General features: G+C 34.8%; 1 protein-coding gene and 1 long non-coding RNA gene across 3 annotated transcripts in view; both read right to left on the bottom strand.

The window, feature by feature from the left end:
* LOC105491117 (sarcoglycan zeta) overlaps positions 1-17,936 on the bottom strand; it is a 1,216,031-nt gene that overhangs the window by 582,187 nt on the left and 615,908 nt on the right. The gene's annotated exons all lie outside the window — the stretch shown is intronic.
* The window catches only part of LOC139355918 (uncharacterized), a 59,002-nt gene that overhangs the window by 12,504 nt on the left and 28,562 nt on the right, over positions 1-17,936 (bottom strand). Inside the window, exon 3 of one of the 2 annotated variants that reach the window (XR_011607221.1) lies at positions 12,905-13,620. The exons of the other annotated variant lie outside the window; for it this stretch is intronic. This is a non-coding gene — a long non-coding RNA (uncharacterized lncRNA). Of the gene's footprint in view, positions 1-12,904; positions 13,621-17,936 lie in introns of those variants that run through there. 2 annotated transcript variants of the gene reach the window in all.

Raw genomic sequence — 17,936 nt, 5'->3', positions numbered from 1 at the left:
AGACAAGCCAGGCCTGTCTTGCACAATGTAATATGCTTTCATTTGCTTCTCCTTCAAACAAGTCACATCCTAAATTGAAGGTTGCCTCTACCATGAGTCAAAGAAACCCTCTTTTCACAGATCAACGTGCTGAACAAATTAAGATAAAGTTATAAGTAACCAGCAGCTAAGAAATAGGCATGAAATTTATAAATTAAAAAGAAATACGTTATAAGTCAGTATGAATGAAGAAAGACCAATACTTGTACAATTCTTAAAAATATATTTTGCACCTGGTTGTATTTTACATGTAAGGTCTATCAAGGATAACTTGAAATAAGAATAAAAATAACTTTTAAGTAGTATCATCTAGCATACCTATCAATATTCTGTCACTTATTGTGATGGCTAATGTTATTTCTCCACTTGGCTAGGCTATTTTTCCCAGTTGTTTAGTCAAGCACCCACCTAGATGTTGCTATAAAGGCATTTTTTTAGATGAGGTTAACATTTAAACCTACACTTAGAGTAAAGCAGATTACCCTCCATAATGTGAATAGAGCATCTGCAATCATTTGAAGGCCTTAGGGGCAGACACTGAGGCTTCCCAAGAAAGAAGGAATTCTGTCTCAAGGCTGAAACCTAGAAATCCTGCTGACCTTCCAGCCAGCTGCCCTGTAGAATTCAGACTACACACTGCAACATCAATTCTTACCCGAGTTTCCAGTCGGCAAGCCTGCCCCATAGATTTTAGACTTCCCAGGCTTTACAGTTGTGCCAGGCAATTTTTAAAAAATTGATCTTTCTCTCTCTTTAACTCTCCTTCAAAGTCCATTAATGGTTTTGCATCTCTGGAGATCCCGATTCAAAAATCAATGAGTTTTGGGTCAAAGTGTCTATGGCTCTTGAACTCTTTTATTTGGGGGGATATGGTCTTTTTCTGTCACTGCCTCTATTACGGCATGCTTCAAAATATTAGGAAACAAGCCAAAAATTAATGAAAATTGGCAAAAGTATCAGAATAATCTAGAAATGCAAATGTACTTCTTAGGTAGCTAACAAATCTAGTTCTACTTGTTGAATGAGATTACCAATTAATTCTAAGAATTAGTTGATTTAAGTTAGGGGGAAATTAGTCAGATATTTTGATGAACAAGACCTGATCTCTTTCTCACTGATTCAGATGCCAACCTCTTGCAGAAATATAAATACAAAGCTTTTGTGTAGTTGCATAAGTTAAAAAAAAAAAATTCTCCAACATTACTTGTTTGACTGTGGCCTACAGTCTATCTGCAGGTGGTCCCAGGTCTCATCTGAGCCTTAATAAATCAAATATTTGAGAAAGGGCTTAGGAATTTTTATGTTTGGCAAGCATCCCAGGGCATAAAAGTTTGAAAACCATTGATCTATCATTCAGTTCCTAAAAATGTACCTGAAACTTCAATTTAAACTATAAAATGAGGAATGGATCTCTGAATAACTTTTAAATTATTCTACAAAATTTGGGGCTATAAAAGGGTTCACAATGACAAATTGTTCAATTTTTTGACAAAATATTTCTTTCTTATTGTGAATTATACCTTATGTTCTAGAAATGATCATGCATTTTTTTTTACCATTATTATAAAATTGAAGGGAAAGTTTTCCTTTATCTTTGTAACACATGCTGGCATCCTCTAAAACTTTTTACATAGGCAATTAAAATATTTGCAGGTTTCTGTATGACCACTTAGAAAAGTATCATTGAATATATATATATATATGCAATAATTATATTTATTTTTAAAATGCTGTATATTATGAACAAATAGAAAAAATAAATTCCTGGTATCCTCAAAGCTTAGATAAATAGCATCAGATTGAAAATTATCTCTTCCTATCTTGGAACACTTACAACACCCAGCACACACCTTTTCATATATCCTAATGGCCTTTCTTATAGTCCATCTACACATACATACACACATATTGTTTTAATTTTAATATTGTAAACTTTTATGTAGTAGGTTACCAAATAATATCTGTTGATTGATACACTCGTTAAAAATGTAAGCAAATGCAGACATTCACAACAAATTTCATTTTCTCTGCATTATGAAATCATTGTCTTACTCAATTAAACTAAATTGAGGTGTTCCATAATGTACCTCAATATTTTAATTATCTTACTGTCTTCAAACTGTTCTCTTACTACACACAATTTTATTCTATAAAAATGAGAAAAACTGGAAATTCAGAATCTCAGAATCTTGAACAAATTAAAGTAGCTTGTAGAGACAGTTTCCTTTTTTCTTTTTCTTTTTGAACTTTAACTTTTATTTTAGATACAGGGAATACATATACAGGCCAGTCACATGGTTATATTGTATGATGCTGAGGTTCAGGGTACAACTGAATCCAGATACTGAGCATAGTACCCACAAGTGGTTTTTCAGCTTACTGCTCCTGACTCCCCTTTCTATAGCAGTTGCCAGTATCTACTGTTGCCATCTTTATGTCCATGAGCACACAATGTTTAGTTCCTACTTATAGAACATGTGGTATTTGGTTTTCTTTTCCTGCATTAATTCACTTAGGATAATGGACTGCAGCTGCATCCATGTTGCTGCAATGGGTGTGATTTTGTTCTTTTTCATGGCTGCATAGTATTCCATGGCATATATGTACTATATTTTCATTATCTAACCCACTGTTGATGGGCACTTAGGCACTTAGGTTGAGTCCATGTTTTCACTCTCATGAATAGTGCTATGATGAACATACAAGCACATGTGTCCTTTCATAGGACAATTTATTTTCTTTTGGATATACATCCAGTAATTGTTTTGCTAGATTGGATAGTAGTTCTGTTGCAAGCTCTGTGAGAAATTTCTGAACTTTTTTCCACAGATAGTTTCCTAATAGCATGAAACACAAGTATTTTGTCTAAAAGTTGGTCTTTGGAAAATACTAGAGGAAATATTTAAAAATTAGTTATTAAAATATTTTGTTCAATTGTCCATCTTTCTGTCCATATATTCATTCAAAACACATATTTTTGGCACCAACAATACACCAGGAACTGGGAAGCTCAGGCAAGTAAGGCATAGACCCTTGTCTAAGGATTTTTCATTTGTTATGAGAATATTTTGTAAATAAAGAAGACTATTTATTCTTCTTTAAGACTCTAGTTGGATCCAGCTGTCTCTGGGCTCACATTTCAGAAACCAAGCCTGGAAAATTTAGGTCTTAGAGCTTCCTCACAGTGCATTACTTTAGGTGGTCTTGTGGAGTATGGAAATGAGGAGACCAAAAGAAAGGGGAAACTCATTTTGTGTTAGGACTTGTACTGCTGCATACTCCAAATCCCCCAACATCTCCCTTGCACAGAAACATCTAGACTATTTTTTAAGAGCAAATGTTTTGGCAGAGACACAACTAATGATAAACTATATAGCTCTCTGGACTAATACACAGAGAAATGAGAACACACTCCTTCAGCATTTACCTTCTCTTATAGGACATGCATAACTATTCACTAGCATTAACTAAGACATCATCGCTTTGCTGATATATCAAAATATTGAGAAGAAAATAGGCTTTATTGTACAATATAAAAGCACATACATTAATAAAAGTTACAAATAGGAAGACTAACAGTTTATTTCATTAATCTATTTAGAGACCTAGATTAATTGCATTCATATTTCTAGCTTTCTAACGAATCTCTGTGTATATATAAAATAAAATGTATCTATATAAAGTCACCTTATTTCTTTCTGTCTCTCTCTCCACAATGGTATGAGCCTTCTTCATGTGTTTCAGACATGTTTGTGGCATAAAGATTTTTAAGACATGTAAATTATTAAATTAATGTTAAAACATAGAATAAATTAGTATGTTCATTCTAAATGTGTCATTCAAATATAAATAGTCTACATTTTAAATATATATGTAGGTATACTAAATATATATGTTAATATGTTTAAAGCGGGGTGAGAAACCTGGACACTTTCTGTGAGGGCAAAGACATCAAGATGATGCTGGAGAAACCACTTAACTATTCTCTTCAGTGTCCTCATCTGTAAGTTGAAGTTACTATCAGCCTTACAGTTATATGAGACTTATGACAATATTTCAGTATTTAATTCTTGTTTGGATGTTCTTCCACTATCTGGGGAGATAGTTCTATTTAACCAAACACCCAGGCACCAGAAGCATACCTGGAGTGGATTCTGCAAAGAGCAGCCCTCATTTCCCGGGGGGAGATACCCTGGACTTGATTTTGACAATGGCGTGGCAGAAGGATGTGACAGGGAGTGACCTAAGCAGGCAAACACTCCAGTTCCACAGAGCACCACCTCCTTAAAAGTTAAAAGTGTAATGGATGCTGAGGCTAACAATTTCAGGTACATATTTTTAAAATAATAACAATTAAAAATAATAAAAAAATATTACAAACTTTAAAACAGATGGGGTTAGTACTATCGGTAACCAATGTATGTCTGTCTTGCTAGATGATGGATATGTTTATTTTTTCCTCAAATATTTCATTCTGTAGCTTTGTATAAGAAATATGCTTCCCTCAAAATAAGAAAATTCCTACTCACAAAGGAAGTGGCAAGAAGTGTTTGATGTATTTGAGTTATTTCTCTTTATTTGGATCAAACAAACCAAATACAATGGAGCAATATTTCACTGAAGAGTACTTTTAGTATATTGTGACATGTTAAGATGAATATATAGTTAAAACTACAAGATTAAACGTTCCAAAATGGAATACAGCAAAATGTGAGTTCCTCATGAAGCACTGGGAAATGTTTATCAAAGAAAAGATTTTTTGTTCTTCATTTTCCATTATATTTAATTTCTTTAAATTTCTCTCATAATTTATTATTTTTTTATTTTTCCATAAGTGAAGGACATTATCAACGTGTGCAAGAGACTGATATTCTATACTGCAGAGTGTCTAGGCTGTTTACATCATAGTTCAGACTATATAAAAACCATTAATATCTGAATCTCAATATTTTGAGTGATTATATTTCTGTCTTGTAGTGACACTTTCATCAGAGTCAAGTTTGGTGTTTTACTGCTGGCATATACTCTCACAATAAGCCATTTGAAAGAATAAATTGCATCTTATCTGGAATTATTGGAGTTTGTAGAAAAATCTCTCTCCTCCCTTATTTCAAAACGTTTATACTTTTTTCCCCAACAGCCGTACCAAGTATAGTCTAGCTGCTGTTTGATCATTTAAAATCATGTGTTACATAAATCCTTTTAGCAACTGACTGCGTCTTTTCAAAAGCATCTTCTCTAAGTCTCAAGGAACATCGCTGGATATTTCCAAAGAGGATATTAGAAAATTGCTTTCCAAGAACTGGGAAGGAAAAGTATCATGTCAGATAGTGCTAGGTACTTATCAAATAGGAATTGCCTCTTCTTCCTTTCTAGTATTTCCTAGATTTTATTTGTGAGGTAGAAATATGTTGTGTGCAGAATCTTGAGCAACTAAGTGTATCCGTGACACACATACTTTGCCAATGAGAAATAAACTGGGTGTTTCCCAGATAACACTGCTTCCCTAATATGAAGGGACAACCCACCTGGCTTTTAGTTCCCTAACTCTTCCTGTTTGAAATAGAGACTTAATGTGTGGCACTGCAGCAGCTACCCTGTGATCCTGAAACTAACAGAGACAGATGGCAAAGATGGAAGAACAGGTCAATGGAAGGAGCCTGTATCTGAGATACTGTCCTTGAGCAACAGCATCAACTTTGGACTATCTACCTTCCAACTTACTGGATATGAGAAACATAAACCTCCTAATTGTTGAAAGTTCAGCTCATTAAGTTTTCAATTACTGGAAAATAAACACAAGCCTAATTGCTAAACATGTAGATTTCCAGTTCTAATTTTAGTGACAATCAGGAACCTGCCCACCACCTGAAACAAATGCCTGCGATGCTGGATAGTGCTTCCTTTCCAGAGCAAGGAAAGATGAGCAGCATAGGAACAAATTGTACTTCCACCCAAGGCAGGGCAAAGGTACATGCCTACAGCTGGATGGGTCTGAGATCTCATGCAACCAGCCAGCCTAGAAATAGCTTGATGAGAAGATAGTGAGTTTACCACAAGAGGAAGTTTGTATGGTTTAGGGCTATTGGAAGCAGCGGGTGAAGGGTGATTTGTCAGAGATCAGAAGGAGTGACATCCTTGCCGGGAAACTACAGTTGGAAATTTCTGGAAGAGGAAAAGTTTCTCTAAGAAACCTCCAAAAGGTATAATACTTCTCAGGGGTTTGACTGAGCACCCAGACATAGATGCAATTTAAAACCAAACCAGCCATGTGACTGTTTTTGTTCGTTTTGATGAAATCCCTCAAAACCACTGGACTTAACACTGGATAACAGACACCACAGCTAGCAAATGGGTCAGGAGTTGGAGAAAGGAAGTAGGAAGCATCTGACTCCCCACTCTTCATCTTCACAGGCTGCTCATCCTAAGCTAGGCTGCAGGTAGGACTGAAGTGTAGCTTTAAAGTGGATGAGGTTTTCTAAAACCCTTATATTTTAGCTTTAGGGTTACATGTGCAGGTTTGTTATGTAGGTCAAACTGTGTCATGGGGGTTTCTTGTACAGACTGTTTCATCGCCCAGGTACTAAGCCTAGTGCCCAACAGTTATTTTTGTTCTGATCTTCTCCCTCCTCCCACCTCTTAACCTCCATTAGGCCCCAGTGTCTGCTGTTTCCCTTTTTGCGTCCATGCGTCCTCCTCATTTAGTTCCCACTTACAAGTGAGAGGTTCAATTTAATATTAAGCTGGACTGAAGTATTTATGACATGAAAAGGAAGATTCAGTTCTTAGCTGAGACTGATTAGTAAAACTACGGGATCCGTCTGAAATATTGCCAGGTGAAAGAGATTTGTTATGACAAGGAAGAAAGGAATGCAAAGAAAGTCGCTTGTTGTTTGGCCCCTACCTACTCCGGCTCATTCATTATCACAGTTATATTACATTACAACAAATGTTTATGTTGTAAAATAGAAAGAGGGGAGTGATATATTATGCCTATATGAATGATTAAATTTTACTATATTACAGGCATGCTTAAGATGAAAAATATTTATAAGGCAGAGAATCTAGAAGAAATGACTAAATGCAGAATGTCTTATACCTTTTCTTAAAATATAAACTATAAAACCAAGTCTATTTGATAAACGCAGATTTATCTAGTGGTTGTAATCTTTATCCCTAGACAGTTTCATGAAGCTGAATAATTAGCAGCTATTTATCAGTTCTTCCTAGCCAATAGTAACCACGTATACAATTAAGAATGTTACTATAGTAAATGATGAGTTGATGGGTGCAGCACACCAACATGGCACATGCAGACATATGTAACACACCTGCACATTGTGCACATGTAGCCTAGAACTTAAAGTATAATAAACAACAACAACAACAAAGAATGTTACCATAATTGATATCACCTTGCCAATGTTTACATTTAAATATACACTATGATATAAACAAAATATCAATAATATATGAAAAAGCAGATTGCGTCTGAAAATTTAACCCTCCTTCTGCAAGAACAGACTGAATTTATGAAACATTAAGAGGACATTTTAGGAAAATATTTTTAACATATTATTTCCTTATTATTTAGAAGCATTTGGAATCATATTTTACTGCTGGCAGAGTAGGAATTGAATATGAACATGTCTGAAATGATAGAAGATTGAAGGGAATTTTAACTCATGCTATTCTTAAAATGTTTTCTGATCAAAACTTCCCCAAACAATAGATAGTGGTATTATTATATCACCATTATAGGATGGTAAAGCCTTTTAAGCTTGGATGGATTGGCCAATCACCTCTCGTTTGTGTTTTCTATATCTTTTTTTCTTCACTACCCACACACTCAGAATCTAGCTCATTTTCAATAAATTAATAGAAGTTTTTGAACTGCACATGGACGACTTTTATGCACAAATTTTGGATTAATTTTCTCATTCTTTTCTTGAGCCTTAAAGTTACATAAACGTCTTTAGGCTCTCATCTTGCCCATCCTTGCCGTAGAACTTCAAATACTGTGTTTCTATCCCATAAAAGATGCCTACTTTTCTACTCTGTAACAGATGTCCAGCCATTGTTCCTCAAAATATTTCAAGGACAGTATCTTTGAATGTTTCTGAAATATATTTTCAGAAAATTGAGAGTCAGCATATTGTTCTGGGGGAAAAATGATTATCTTTGTGCTAAGAATGGGAAAGTTTACATCAAAAACAAAACAAAACAAAACAAACGGGTCTCCTACTACCAGCTGTGTTTCCTGTGACCTTAGGGAAGTTATTGAAATTCTCTGTGGCTCAGTTTCTCCATCTTTATCATGCAAACAGTAACAAAACATGCTTTTCTGATCTCTCAATGAGAGAGATAGATGAATTAATGCATGATAAATTATGGTAGTAAGAAATACATGAGTTAAAGGTGGAGAAAGCCCTGTCTCTATTAAACATACAAAATGAGCTGGGCGTGGTGGCACATGCCTGTAATCCCAGCTACTCAGGAGGCTGAGGCAGGAGAATTGCTTGAACCCAGGAGGCGGAGGTTGCGGTGAGCCAGGATCATGTCACTGCATGCCAGCTCAGTGACGGAGCAAGACTCCATCTCAAAAAAAAAAAAAAAAAAAAAAAAAAAAAAAAAAAAAAAGGGAGAAAACACTGAAATAATGCATATCTATTCATCATAATAATATTTGAACAATTCATGTGAAGACAATGATGCCTATAAGCAATTAAGTATTTCCCAGTTAAGTAGGTATATATTTTTTCAATATTTAGAGCTGTGGGAGTAATGAGTAAATTCTATGTATGCAGAGCTGCAATTTGTTCAATGAATTCTGACAGCAAGAATTTAACCCAATAAGGAAACGAAGGCTCTGCTAAAATATGTTTACCACATAGGAAATAAGCTATTAAACGTTCAAAATTGTGTGCCATTTTGTCTTTGTTGCAAATTAATTAGGTGTACTATTAATTAACACTAAAATTGAATAGGAAAGGAAAATTTGTTGAGATTTGTATATTTATTATCTTCAAAATATCAACAAATTCACAGTGACTACATGCATAGAAGTTCCCTGCTTAAATATAGACAAGGTGTCTACAATAGAAATAGACAAATCTACAATGAATTTAGGTGGCCATTGGGTATCATTAACTTAATCCCCTACTAAGCTATGCCTAATTTCCCATTATTTTAAATTGGAAAATATCTTAATTATCTATCATCCCAAAATTTTGTGAATATGGATCATGCACATGAAGACACTTTCAAATGACTTCAGATACATGCAATTGTTAATATCATCAATTATGAAAGACTAGTTTATTGCCAGCAAAAAAGCATTAGAAAAATAAAATCCTCTATGTCTCTTATCTGGAATAAGAATTTTCAAATATTATTCTCTCAACTCATGAGGTACAGACAGTCAGTAACTGGTATCTCAGATCTGTTTTTTTTTAATTTCCTTTGCAGTATGTTTGGGTCCACATGACTGTTTCCGACCAAAGCAATGTGACATGACACGGCGTGTGTCAATTCTGGTTTGAGGCAGTTACAAGCCAATCTGTTTCATCAGCAACCTGTCTTCCTACCAATGAGAAACACAGAGGTCTTGTGTTCCAGATATTCCAGTTACCAAACGAATGAAAGAGACATTTGAACTGCATAGAGTTTCAATGAGTATAAATTAATCCTATATCGTGCTTAGCCCATATATTTTGTAGTTTATCTCTTACTGCAAGATAGCTTAGCCTATCTTTATAAATAAACAGAAAGTCTCACTATTATTCAGTAGCTCTGTGTTACAATTGTTTAAGAAACGAACAACAAAAAATCTTTTAATACCTGCATACCAAATGTTTCAACCAATGTTTACCTTTCTCTGGCACCATTCTTCGACATAAACTCTACTGAAATCCATGTCTATAAGCAACCATGCTATTTTGATTCTTAGCAGCTTCACTTTCTTGTTCCTGTCCCTGAAGTGATTTCCCTCCCATCTTCGCAGACATAATCCAAACAGCTTTCAGATACAATACAATTTGCAATGCATGCTAGAAAATCTCTACCTAAAGTTAGCAAAATGAAAATGCATTCATATTTTAAAAACCCTCAGTTATCTCAAAAATGTTAGATTTTTAGAGAATCAACCTTCTCATAGAATCATAATCCTTTTTTTGAAAGCTCTATTACTCTGTAATAATTGAACAAGCTTTTCACCCATTAAAAGATCTGTTTTTGTCCAAAATGCAGATGACTATAAGCTTTCATTTGTTTGCTCAATTGAATTTCTTCAATGGAGCCATTTAGGACAATGCATGATGGAGCATATTATATTCGCAAAAGTTCCTGCCAAAATAACAAGAGTCATAGAAGTTGACATTCAATAACTTTTGCATACACACACACACACACACACACACACAGAGTAGTAGAATAGACACCTACTAAAATCCATAGCATTTATTCTAAAATAAATAATTCAATAAAATAATGGGTACCATATGACAAATTATACAGAAAAAAAAAATGGAATCCACTGCATGGAATGTTTAGGAGCCAGCCCACCTCGAGAGGAATCCCAGTGCTGTCACTTATTTCTGATGCTACCTTGAGCAACTTCATCCAGGCTGCTCACTGTGCCTCATTTTACCTATCTGTAGAGTGGGGAAGATGATGGTCATGAAAATAATAACAAAAATAATAATAATGCCTATTTATAGTAGTTGCTATGAGAATTATAGCAAAAATATTTAAATCTCTTAGAAAATTGCCAATATGTAGCAAGCACTCAATAAATATGAGCTTTACTACTACTACTACCACTGCTTCTGCTACCATCATTACTTTTTTTTTTTTTTTTTTCGAGACAGAGTCTCACTCTCTTGCCCAGGCTGGAGTGCAATGATGCGATCTTGGATCACTGCAACCATCGCCTCCTGGGTTCAAGCAATTCTCCTGCCTCAGCCTCCCAAGTAGCTGGGATTACAGGCGCGCACCACCACGCCTGGCTAATTTTTGTATTTTTAGTAGAGATGGGGTTTCACTGTTGGCCAGGCTGGTTTCAAATTCCTGTGATCCACCCACCTCGGCCTCCCAAAGTGCTGGGACTACAGGCGTGATCCACCGCACTCGCCCCATCATTACTTTTAATGCTACAACCATGTTAGACATTAGGTGTATATTTCAGGAAATATTACATAATACCTTCCATTTTCTTCCCCAGAGCAATTCTGGGTTCTTTCAAAAATGTGTAAATATTGTACAATGTGAGTAAAGAATCAAAGCTTATTTTATGAGCAAATGAAAACTTACTATATATTCCAGAGAAAGAAAATTACATGATTTACATGGGTTATGAACTGTAAGTTATTCTTGCTGTTAGCCAGTAATTTCTTAGCTTTTCCACTGTCATCTTTATCAAATTTTGAACGCTAATCTGCTTTAAAGACTTTAATATGTAACTACTTGTAGAAGGTGTTCATATGTTCAGCATAAACTATCAGAATATTTAATTGAAATAGAAATGCATCCATTGATTTCTGTTCCTGTAATCATTTATTTGTCTGAGAATTCTTATAATATCCTGCATGCATAACTTGAGGGACAAATAACTAATTGTTTTATGGGAATGACATTTCCAATGTAGTTTATTTTAAAAGATGTTATGAAAAATTCAAGTTTGGTTAGAAAGTTAATTTTGAGTGTGTAGATGAAGGGTTTTTTTAACTTTTTATTTCAAGATAATTGGAAATTCACCAGTAGTTGTAAGAAATAATGTAGAGAGACACCTTTAATTCTTTACCCAATTTCACCCAATGGGAGCATCTTGTAAAACTATTATACAATAAAAAAACAAGATACTGACAGTAATAGAGTCAAGATAAGGAATATTTCCATCACAATAAGAATCTCTCACATTACCCTTTTATAGCCTCATCCAATCCCTTCCTATCCTTAATACTAAGCAACCAATAATCTGTCCTCCCTTTCTAGAATGTTGTCATTTAGGAGTGTTATATAATTGGAATCATACACTATGCAACCTTTTGTGATTGCCTTTTTTACTCAGCATAATTTTATGGAGAGTCATCAAAAGTATTTCAAGTACTGTTCCTTTTTATTGTGAATACCAATCCATCATCATCTGGATGTAGCATAGGGTGTTGAACTACTCACCCCTTGAAGCATGCCAGCGATGCTTCCAGTTTGGGCTCTTACAGATAAAGCTGCTCTAGCCATTTGTGTACAGGTTGTGTATGAATGCTGTTTCTATTTCTCCAGGAAAATTCCCAGGAGTGCAATTTATTTTTTAAGGAACTACCAAACTGTTTATCCAAAGTGACTATGCCATTTTACAAACTAACCAGCAAAGCATGAGAGATAAAGTGTCTCCACATCCTCACCAGAATTATATGTGCTTATCGTTTTAGCCATTCTGATAAATGTGAAACAGCAAGATTAGAGCCTTCCAGCCAGCCAGGCAGCCTGCCTGCCTCCCTCCCTGTCTTCCTTCCTTCCTCTCTCCCTCCCCCCTCCCTCCCTTTCTTCTTTCCTTCCTTCTTTTCTTTTCACTTTTTCTTCTCTCTTTTTCTCTTTCTTTCTCTTTCCTCCTCTCCTTCCTTTCTCTTTTCTTTTCCCTCCTTCCTTCCTTCTTTCCTTTCTTTCTCTTTCCTCCTCTCCTTCCTTTCTCTTTTCTTTTCCCTCCTTCCTTCCTTCCTTCTTTCCTTTCTTCCTTTCTTTCATTCTTTTCTTTCTTTCTCTTTCTTTCTTTCTTTCTTTCTCTTTCTTTCTTTCTCCCTTTCTTTTCTGTCTTTCTGTCTTTCTTTCTGTCTTTCCTTTTCTTTTTTCTTTCTTTCTTTTCCTTCCCTTCCTTTCTCTTCTCTTCTCTTCTCTTCTCTTCTCTTCTCTCCCTTTCCCCTCCTCTCCTCTTCTTTCCTTTCTTTTTCTCCCTTCTTTTCTCCCTTTCTCTCTTTCTCTCTTTCTTTCTCCACTGGAATTTCTGGTTTGCTAACATCTTCAATTAAAAGTTTGGGGTTTATGAGGAATATAGAAAACCACATTTTTTCTAAAATGGAAATTCTGTATACTAAGCCTATAAATAGTACCAAAACCAGCAAAAAAAAAAAAAATGACTTACATGTATGTTTTGATAAAGTGAGTCTCCAAATAAGTATTAAATACTAAATACATACTTTAAAAATTAAAATACTAGAAACAAAGTAAAAATGAACTAAATCAATTGAAGAAAACATATGAACCATTATATGTCTATATATAAAATTTATTTTAGTTGTTCAAAACTTAAAAAAAAATTTTATGTAGTGGGGCTGTTATTCAGGAAACTATTGTGTGTCACTTATTTATTTTCAATAATTTTTAAACTAATGAGGTTTGTAAATGTTTACATATCTTTAAAATTTAAAGGGATTTTGATCTTCCTTTTGTGTTCAGTCTTCCTCCACAGTCTAATTTTCTTACTTGAGTGAAGAGATAGATAGATTTTTCCCTGTACCTCCAGAAATCTGTACTCTCCTGGCTTCCCTCATGAACAGGAAGGCAAGATGGGGGCCTGCACCGTGGGCACTGACAGTGAGAAAAGGGGGAGCTCATGATTAAGTTTCCCAGAGAAAACATTAAATATTACAAATTTAGCATAACTATATATGCATCAATATGCGTATTTGACAGCTAATATTAAAAGGGGGATATATTTTGATTTTGTTTTACTATTTTGTAAAATAAAGTTGATATTATAGTGAATATTTAATAATCATTGACCATGAAGTTATAATTTTAATAGCAAAGAAAAATCATTTAATTATTGAAATATGCTCAGGAAAAGTGTACATTTATTCTTCTTCTTGGGAATTTTCTGAATTTAGATTCTGAACAGTTGCCAATTAATATTAGCATTACTTCTAACTCTTTAATCAGATAGTGAAAACAAAACCAGAAAGGTAAAGACTGGTTCCAAAACGTGTCTTTCTGTTGTCTACACATACTGCGTTCATGAATATTATAATCTATCAATGCATCTTACAAACGCAAATATTCAGACTATAGTTTGCTTTAGGTATACTTGTATGTTACTGAAATAATGAAAACCTAAGTCAAAATTAATTTTAAAAACTTAGCCATAAAATCCTAGCATAATACATAAAATATTCTTATCCTAATAAGAATCAGGCTTTGGATTTCAACTGTAGAATTATTTACTCCTTACTTTCTAATGAATTTGAATCATAGGTGAAAACACAAAGCCAATGTCCCTGAATAATTTCTAATCTAATTTTTAAAAAATTAAACTACTGATGATACATTTGGCAATGGAAAAATGCAGTTATAAATAATGGACACGACGTTATGCCATGTCCACTTTCATGTGTCCAAAAGGAACCACTCAGAGATGCTCTTGCCGCACGCTCCTCAGGTGATGACAACTTCATTCTTTCAATTCTTCAAGCCTCAAACCTGGAATCATCCTTGCTCCTCTTTGTTACACCTCACACAAAATTCACTAATGTATTTTCAGCTCTATCATTCAAATATTCAGAAAGTGTCTATTTCTTACCTTACTAGGTTATTCCTTCACCTGGATAATAGCAGTGTTTTCCTAACTAGTCTGCTGCAATCGACCTCATGCCCTTTCATCGTTTTTTCAGCAGAGTAAACAGAGTGGTCCTGTACATTCAGATCTGATCACTCCACTGTGTGCTTTCCTATTTTTCTCATCATTCTAAGCTTCCGGCACTTGCTATTCCTACAACAGGATAAGATGCCCAGCCTCCAAGTCTTTGCAGTCACTAATCATTCGACCTGTAATGCTTTTCCCTACACATCCTCACACTTCGGTTCACCCACTCCTTAATTCTTACTTAGATTACACCAGATCTCTTGAGTCCTGCTCTCTGTCCTATTTAATTTGCTATCCTTTTGCCTGAAGTCTTCCTATACCACTCTCCTGCTTTACTTTTCTTCCCAGCAGGTATTATTAATGTACTAATAGTTTTACCTGTTTGTGTATTTGTTATTTGTTTAGCTCACTAGAAGGCAGTTTCCACAAGAGCAAGGATTTCTGTCCTCAGAATCTAGAAGAGTATCTAGCAGATAGTAGATGCTTAATAAATATGAATTGAAGGAGAGAAGGAAGAAAAAGAGAAAAGAATAAAGAAAGAAAAAAATGAGGAAAGGAAGGAGGGAAGGGAGACAGGAGGAAAAAGAGACAAAAAAAGTCTCTACAGCTCTCTTGGGATGTCAGAGAAGATTTACTAACTGAAAGTTACTCACTGTAAAGTCCCCAATGTGAAAAAAATTACGAGTTCAATCTTTATTATGATAAAATTATATATTTTCTTAAATACTCACAGAGTTACTTTTCTGTTAGAATTTAAATCAAGTTTAAAGTTTAGTTACATTTATTTTCCAAACCTCTGTAAATACTAGTATTGCTATTCTATTACACATTAGGGTGACTATAGCATGCAACAATGTAGTGTATACTTCAAGATAGAAGATTTTGAATGTTATCACCACCAGAGATGATAAATGCTTAAAGTGCTGAATATGATAATTAACCTGATTTGATCATCAGACAATGAACATACACATTGCAACATCACACTATACCCCATAAGCAAGTACAATTATTTTGTATCAATTATAACTATAAAAATTGATAAAAATATTAATTTATTTATAATTCTATCCCTTTCTTAAAATTTTTACAGGGTATGATACAACAACACCATCTTTAAAATATTTGTTAATAATAAAACAAGGACCAGAACAATTACATATCATATAATTCATAATAATTTTAGTAGTCAAATATGCATAATGGCAAAACCTACCTTGAGAACCCATTCCAAAATATTGCATTTTCACTTAAAATAGCTCAACATTTTAAACAGTTGTCTTGGGAAAACCCCTTTTATCTATGGCTTTTGGTTAAATCAACCAATTGCTCTCTGCTCCTGCTATAGGTCACAGGAAATTCATGAAGCATTTGTGGTGATATTGATTAAATTGTCTCCCAACAATGTACGTGTTAGAAATAGGATACCTGCATGTGTACTCTTTCAAGTTAGGATGAGATCATACAGGAGGACCTATTAGAGGTCACACTTTAGCCCTAATCTAGCATGACTGATGTATTTCTAAAAAGGGGAAATTTGCACACAGCAAGAATGGCATGTGAACTTCAAGGCAGAGATTAGGGAGAATGCCATGTACAAGGCGAGGAACACCTGAGGCTACCAGGAGCTAGAAGTCTGAAACAGATCTTCCTTGCAGTCTTCAACAGGAACCAACCTTGCTGGTGCCTTGAAATCAGACCTCTAACCTCCAGAACCACAGGACAACAAGGAAAACAATAATATGCACTGTATTGCTGGAATACAATATTGCATGTACTTATATTCTGGCAGCCGAGATCTAACGTTTTTGAAGGCCATTTTAGACACTGTTTAGTGTTTGAAGAAAATAAAAGAGTTGAAGGGTTACTGTCATAGAAAAACAGCTGCAGTAAGGCTGGGCACAGTGGTTGATGCTCGTAATCTTAGCACTTTGGGAGGCCGAGGTGGGTGGATCGCCTGAGGTCAAGAGTTTGAGACCAGCCTGGGCAATATAGTGAAAGCTCATCTCTATTAAAAATACTCAAATTAACCAGGCGTGGTGGCAGGCGCCTATAATCTCAACTACTTGGGAAGGTGAGGCAGGAGAATTGCTTGAACCCAGGAGGCGGAGGTTGCATTGAGCCAACATTCAGCCAACATTCAGCCATTGCACTACAGCCTGGGCAATAGAGCAAAAACTCCATCTCAAAAAAAAAAAAAAAAAAAGAGAAAAGAAAAATAGCTGCAGTAAGGTCATTTAATAGAGGCTTCAGGAAAGGCCTCTGAGGAAACAACCACTTGAGTTTAGCTCTCAGAGAAGAGAGACCAGTGAAATAATATTCCAGGCAGAAGAAAGAATAAGTAGAAAGGCCTTACGGGGAGAGCTTGGCATTCTCAAAGTAAAGAAGAAACAGGAGAGGCCATATAGTAAACATGAAGAAGCGAGAAGTCCATACTTAAGAGAGATGAGTTTTGTTTATTTTGCTTTGTTCTAACTGGAAACTAAACTTTTATATGGGGTTCTTACCTGATTTACTTTTCAAAATTTTGTTTAGGATCAAATCTGAAGAATGTACTCAAGATAGCAAGTATGCGTATGAAAACAATGTAGAAAATTCCTGATTATTAATAAATACTACTGTGACAGCAGCTACATTTAGAGGGTACTTCCCAAAATCCCTCTGCTCAAAATTAATTTTTCTAGATTGCCTGTTCCTTTACCTAAAATGCTCTCTCTAGAAATGCATTTATGGAAACATCATACATACGCTAAAAAATAGAAGGTGTATTTTACCATTTAGGTAGTTTGTGCCCCTGGATGGACAATAATATACTCATTAAAATGTTGTATAAAATTGCTATGTGAAAACAACTAGATTAACTTAAAATAGAATATTAAGAGATGAATAAGAATGCATGCTTTCATCTGTCATAATTTCAACTATAAATATATGAATGCATTTGGGCAACAATTGAATGGCCTAGCAAATATGAAAAAAAATGTTGTTAAGGTTAAAGAGTTGTGTGTTTTTATCATGACTTTCCTCTTACAATTAAAATGTACCTTAAAGTAAATATATTTCTTTGGATTGAGTCAATAATTATCTACAATTTAGAAATCCTCTTTTCAAAAACAACACCAATCAAACATTGAGGCATGAACATATATTTTAGGTTAGGGTGTCAACAACTGATCATCCCTGACTTCTTAGGAGGTTAACAAACCATGACTCAACAGAAATCAGTAGCACTTGGGGATTTCTGGCTAAGGACGGTTGGTATTCA

The sequence above is a fragment of the Macaca nemestrina genome, chromosome 8 (assembly GCF_043159975.1).
Source record: "Macaca nemestrina isolate mMacNem1 chromosome 8, mMacNem.hap1, whole genome shotgun sequence".
NCBI lineage: Eukaryota > Metazoa > Chordata > Mammalia > Primates > Cercopithecidae > Macaca > Macaca nemestrina.
The sequence above is the reverse complement of the archived record's forward strand: the minus strand, read 5'-3'. Positions and strand labels throughout refer to the sequence as shown.